At 49.3% G+C, this 5,965-nt stretch overlaps 1 non-coding gene across 1 annotated transcript; it reads left to right on the plus strand.

Annotated features, from left to right (window-relative positions):
- Positions 1–516: 516 nt before the first annotated feature.
- On the plus strand, positions 517–588 carry TRNAQ-CUG. The gene has a single exon. It is a non-coding gene; the product is annotated as a tRNA-Gln (tRNA).
- The last annotated feature ends 5,377 nt before the right edge of the window (positions 589–5,965 follow it).

A 5,965-nucleotide genomic window follows, 5' to 3' on the forward strand; every position in this document is an offset into this window, starting at 1 on the left:
GGCGAACCGCTTCCGGGGTCGCCGCGCCCGGGGGCAGCCCTTCCGGGGTCACCGCGCTGACTCCGCCCACCGGCGGGGCGGGGCCGCTGGCCCATCGCCGCCGCCTCCCGCGCTGGGGCGGCGCCTCAGGCCGTGATGCCGACACGGCCCCGACAGCGCTGTCCCGCGCCGCGCCTCAGAGCGCCACAGCGGGCCCGGCCCGGCCCCCGGCGCACAGGCTGCGGCGCCCGACGCGCCCCCAACTCCCCTCCGTGCCCCGAGACGGGCGCTCGCCTGCCCTGTTCCCGCCCTCAGCCCGTCCCTGCGGCGAGGGACCGCCCCAGCGAGGGGTCGTGCCCAGCGCCGCCCGCCGCTCTGCCCCTTTCGCCCCCTGCTGCTCTGACCCACACGGGGCAGGACCCCGCAGGGCGATCCCGCCGGGCGGGGGCAGGGAGCTGGGGTCCGTGCTCGCTGGCGCTGGTCGGAGCCCGCCCGCAGCAAGGCTGACAGGCCGCCTGGGCTCCTCACTGCCAAGGCGGTTCCATGGTGTAATGGTTAGCACTCTGGACTCTGAATCCAGCGATCCGAGTTCAAATCTCGGTGGAACCTGATCGTTTTTACACCAGCCCTTCCCGTGAGTTTAGAGTGACAGAATCATTATTTTCAATAAAAATACATTATCCGTTTGGAATCCCTTACCCAGCCTAAGCGCGTTGGGGAGTTATTGTTTCCATCCTAGTAGTTGCTGTATAGTTCTGCTATTACCATTATTAATGTATCGTTAGGGGTGGGTTAATATTCAGAAGGAGACCATGTGTGGCACCATGCAGCAGTGTCTTTACAAAGAGCAGCCTACAGCTAGGTCCGCTGGGAGACTCAGCCAGGCTCGCAGACCTCTCAGCAATAGCACAATGTGGGCTGAAGCAAAAAAAAGTTACAAGCAAATCAAATATCAGAGGGGTAGCCGTGTTAGTCTGGATCTGTAAAAGCAGCAAAGAATCCTGTGGCACCTTATAGACTAACAGACGTTTTGCAGCGTGAGCTTTCGTGGGTGAATACCCACTTCTTCGGATGCAAGTAGTGGAAATTTCCTGGGGCAGGTTTATATATGCAAGCAAGAAGCAAGCTAGAGATAACGAGGTTAGTTCAAATCAAAGCTGAGTTGGGGTTTGAGTCCCTTTGCCTAGGCTAGGTCGAATCTCTCCAATACAGGTATTATTAGGGAAGTGCTTGAGTTGAAAATGTGCAGCCTTCACATAACTTTCTTTGGCCTTATGACTACAGAGGGACGCTTTACATCCGGGTTTCTCAATTAGGGGTCACCGCTTGTGTAGGGAAAGCCCCTGGCGGGCTGGATCGGTGTGTTTACCTGCTGCATCCGCAGGTTCGGCCGATCGCGGCCCCCACTGGCCGTGGTTCGCTGCTCCGGACCACGCTGCAGGACCAATGGGAGCTGCTGGAAGGGCGCTGGCTGAGGGACTTACTGGCCGCCACTTCCAGCAGCTCCCGTTGGCCCAGAGCAGCGATCCGTGGCCAGTGGTAGCCGTGATCGGCCGGACCTGCGGACGGGGCAGGTAAACACACCGGCCAGGCCCGCCAGGGGCTTTCCCCACACAAGTGGTGACCCCTGTTTGAGAAACCCTGCTTTACATGCAAGTAACTCATCACCCACAAGGTGTGAACAACATAGCATAGGAGTTTTACATGATGGATTTTGTACTCTCTAGGTATTACCAAGCATGGCACTCCGTACAACAGTCAACTGAAGGAAATGGTCTCCAGTTGTGGGAGTCTCCTGTGAGATGTTGATGACTTGGCAGAACTGTCACATCAACAAGGACAATGAAGGTAAGGGCATGGCTACATTTGCAGATGTAGAGCGCCAGCAGTTAAACCAGCCCTCATGGCAGCGCTTTTCCTGCTGCTGTCTCTGTGTTCACACTGTCAGCTGCAAGCGCAGTGGTGTGGCCACATTTGCGGCACTTGCAGTGGCATTGGTAGTGGTGCATTATGGGCAGCTAGCCCACAGAGCACCTCTTCCCATTCTGGCGCTATGGCTTGGGGGGGGCCCACGGGACATCCTGGGTCCTGTCCCAATGCCCTGGGATGCATCGCTTCACATCCCAGCAATTCTTGTGCTTCTGTCCACATTTGGCGCCATCTTTCAGCGTTTTTTTTACTGTGTGCTCTGTCTTCCTTTTCGGTCTGCGGGAATGGATCCCAAACTGCTGAGGAATATGCTGATGGGTCTCACCAGCACATCACAAATTGCAGTCGAGTTACTCCTTAAGCTACAAAGTAACAGTGAGGAGTCCCACGATGATGTCAACACACATAACGCATATGACACGAGATTGCTTGTGGCATTCACGGACGTGCTCACCACAGTGGAACATTGCATTTGGACTCGGGAAACACGCCTTGCCAATGTGGACACCTCAGGAGTTAGGGCGATCAGGGCTGATTTAATGTGCTCCAACTCGCACGTGTAGCAAAGGCCTAAGCTAATATTCCAGACTGCGAAACAGTCCAGTATGTAGAAGGCTCATGGTGCTGGGGCTTGGAGAGGGAAGCGTGTACGATCGAGCCTTGGGTGTGTGGATCTCTGGAAACATGCTGTGTCTGCAGACAGAGTTAGAGAAATATAGATCTATTCAGGAGCAAAATGAAAGAACAGTCAGCGTGCTCCACTTCACATCACCTCAGTTCAAAGGCTGGGTAGGATTTGGATCAAGCCTGTCTCTAGTCTTAAAGATCTTTACTTCTTTAGGAGGTATGTTTTTCCTGAAAAAATTAACTATTGGGGGAAGGAGTAGGCCATAAAGTTCTGCTTGGCAGAGGGAGACTGCCCAAATAAATTCAGGGAGGGTTTGAAAGACTCATTTAGCAGGAGGGAGCAGAAGAGAAAGATATTCAAGCATTAGTTTGGGCCAAAGGAGAAACAGCCCTGAACGTGGAAAAACATGGCAATCCCTATGTCCTGCATGATGTGAAGCCCAGAATAAAAATCCAGTACCGCAATGTCCCTCTTAGCAGGAGATCAGAAAAGACACAGGTGAGCAAAGCTACTTTGTGCACTTATTCAAAAATACTGGTGGGAAAATGAGTGTTGTTTAAAGGCAGTCTAACATAAAGCAATCATGCTTGGGTGCAATCCCTGACATGCTTATGTTATAGGAATCAAATTCATATCTATGGAAGTCAATGAGAGCTTTGCCATTGACTTCCATGGCACAGGATTGAGACCAAGATGTGAGGAGTTAAAATGATATTCATGGCCATATAATTGAACTGGAGCCTTTAAAAAAATTTTCTTTTCCACAGGATTGCTTTCAGCAGTGGAACTGATAGGTTACTCATCTGCATAATTAAGGGGAATGTTCTCATCTCCATGTATAAAAATGTAGCCCAGTAGCATTAAGGAGAGTTCTGAATGTCAAGCACTGTTCGTTGGGGTAAGAAGAAACCCTTTAACATAATTTTTGTTGTTTAAAAATACATTATGCTGTTAAAATAACACCAGTGTGCACCTTTCTGTAGCACTGAAAATAAAAGATTGAGTAGAGACATTGATTTGCAATAAAATAACAAATTACATAATAGCAGTTCAGCTATTAAAGAGGAAGGATGGTCTAGTGGTTAGGGGACTAGGTTGGCACTCGGGAAATCTGGGTTTCATTCCTTGGTCTACCACAGCCTGGCTCTGTGACCCTGGGTAAGTCACTTTGTTTCTCTTCATATGTCCACATTGCAATAAAAACCCATAGCGCCGAGATCAGGTCAGCTGATTCAGGCTGCTAGTCTGAAAACTGCATTGTAGATACCTGAGCTCTGAAACCCTCCTGTCCAGGGGTCACAGAGTCCAGGCTCCAGCCTGAGCCCCAACATCTACACTGCAATGTTATAGCCCGTGCACGAGTCAGCTGTCCTGTGTCAACCTCAGGTCTTTTATTGCAGGGTAGATTACTTTCTGTGTCTCAGGGCAGAAGCTCTGACTTGTATTTTTCCCGGTGGGTGCTCCATCCCTGCCCTGCCCTCACTTTGCCCTTCCCCCGCTCTACCTCTTTGCACCCCCACTCCACCCCTTCCCCTGAGACTCCGCCCTCACTCTGCCTCTTCCCATCCCTGCTCTGCCCTCTCCCTTGAGCCCCCCGACCTCCTGCTCCCTGCTCTCCGGCTCCCCTTCCCCAAGTGGCTCCTGCCTGCCAAACAGCTGATTTGCAGCCAGCCCTGGGGCCACCGAGCAATTGATCGGCAGGCAGCCCCAGGGCCGGAAACACTGTGGCTAGTGGGTGCTGAGCACCCCCTACTGTTTTACTGTGAGTGCTTGAGCCCCGGAGAACCCACCGAGTTGGCGCCTGTTTCTCAGGGTATGTTCACACTACAAAATTATATCAATCTAAATTACTTTGCTGTATAGCCACTGCAGTAATTAAATCACTTTTTCATGTCCACACTACGCTCCTTCTCTCAGCGGTGAGTGTCCTCACCAGGAGCGCTTGCACCAATCTGTCAGTGTGGGGCATTGTGGGATGGCTTCTGTAAGGCAGCAAACAGTCAATGTAAGCAACACAGTGTCTACACTGACACTGTTGACCCACTATATCAACCACAGATCACTCTCCCATCGACTTCGGTACTCCACCGGAAGGAGAAGCATAAGGTAAGTTGACACGAGAGTTTCTCCTATCGACCCAGCACGGTGTAGACACCACAATAAGTCGACCTAAGGTACGTCAACTTCAGCTATGTTATTCACAAAGCTGGAGTTGCGTAACTTCGGTCGACTTAACCCCATAGTGTAGACCTGCCCTCAGTGTGGTGGGCAAATTACGTCAGTGGGAGCTACATTTTAGTGTAGATGCTTACAGAGTTAGCTCGACTAAGCTGCCTTGTGTCAACCTAACTGTAACATAGACCAGGGCTCAGTTCCTCTTCTGTGCAATGGGGATAATAGTGCTGCTCTACCTAACAGGGGTATTGTGAGGATAAATACATTACACAGTGTGAAGCTCTCAGATACTATAGACATCGCAAAAGTACCTAAGGTGTGAACTTGAAATTTGTCAAGCTTAGTTTCACCCTTTAAAAGATTTTTTTATCTTATTAGGGGCGGGGAAATAGCACAAATCAAATGACTTTTTGTTACACAGCTGTAAAAAAAAAAAAAAAGGCAACACAAAAAACCTAGTTGTTTTCCTGTGCTTTTATAGAGTATATTTATCAGTTGAAATTTCAGAAAAAACATTTTAATGACACTTATATACAAGAGTAATTTCATCCTGCACCTAACTGCAGTTATTTCTGGGGTTGCTCAAGGTAATACAACATAAGAGTTTAGAACAGAAAGTAAGAATCGATACTGTATCCAACTGAAATGAGCATAATGTTCTTTATATTTCTGTATGGTTCTGACCTAATGTAAATTATAATAGAGGGCTTTTGCCAATCACGTCTATTAAGATGAACGTGAGAGCAGATTGCCACATGCGTGAGTGGTAGTAGGAGTTATCTTTAGCTAAGCCAATTTAAACTAATTAAAATAATTTGTAATCATTCTCTTCTTGGAGTAAATAGGCAAGATTAAAATATCAGAGAGTGCTGCAGATCAGGACAGAGGTGCACTGACAGAACTGTCTGGAGACAGGATTGGGATAGCAGGAAATGCTGCAGACCAAGAATGAGGAGTATTGGCGTAGCTGTGAGGGCAGCCAGGTTTGGATTATATGGGATACTTCATGTCGGTAATGAAATGTATTAACACTACTAATGTATATGTGCTCAGCACTGGAATAGCAGAGGATTTAGCAATTCAGGGATGAAGTCCATTGGCAAATCTGGTCTCTATGCTGCCATTAGTTTCTCATTTGCATGAGCATGAAATTCAGTCAAAGGAAAACAACACAAATTATCACATCATAGTTTCTCCATTCTTCCTTTAGATGCACATGTTTCTGTAGTGAGCAGAGACACAGCACATTCCCAA

This window comes from Mauremys mutica, chromosome 11 (assembly GCF_020497125.1).
Source record: "Mauremys mutica isolate MM-2020 ecotype Southern chromosome 11, ASM2049712v1, whole genome shotgun sequence".
NCBI lineage: Eukaryota > Metazoa > Chordata > Testudines > Geoemydidae > Mauremys > Mauremys mutica.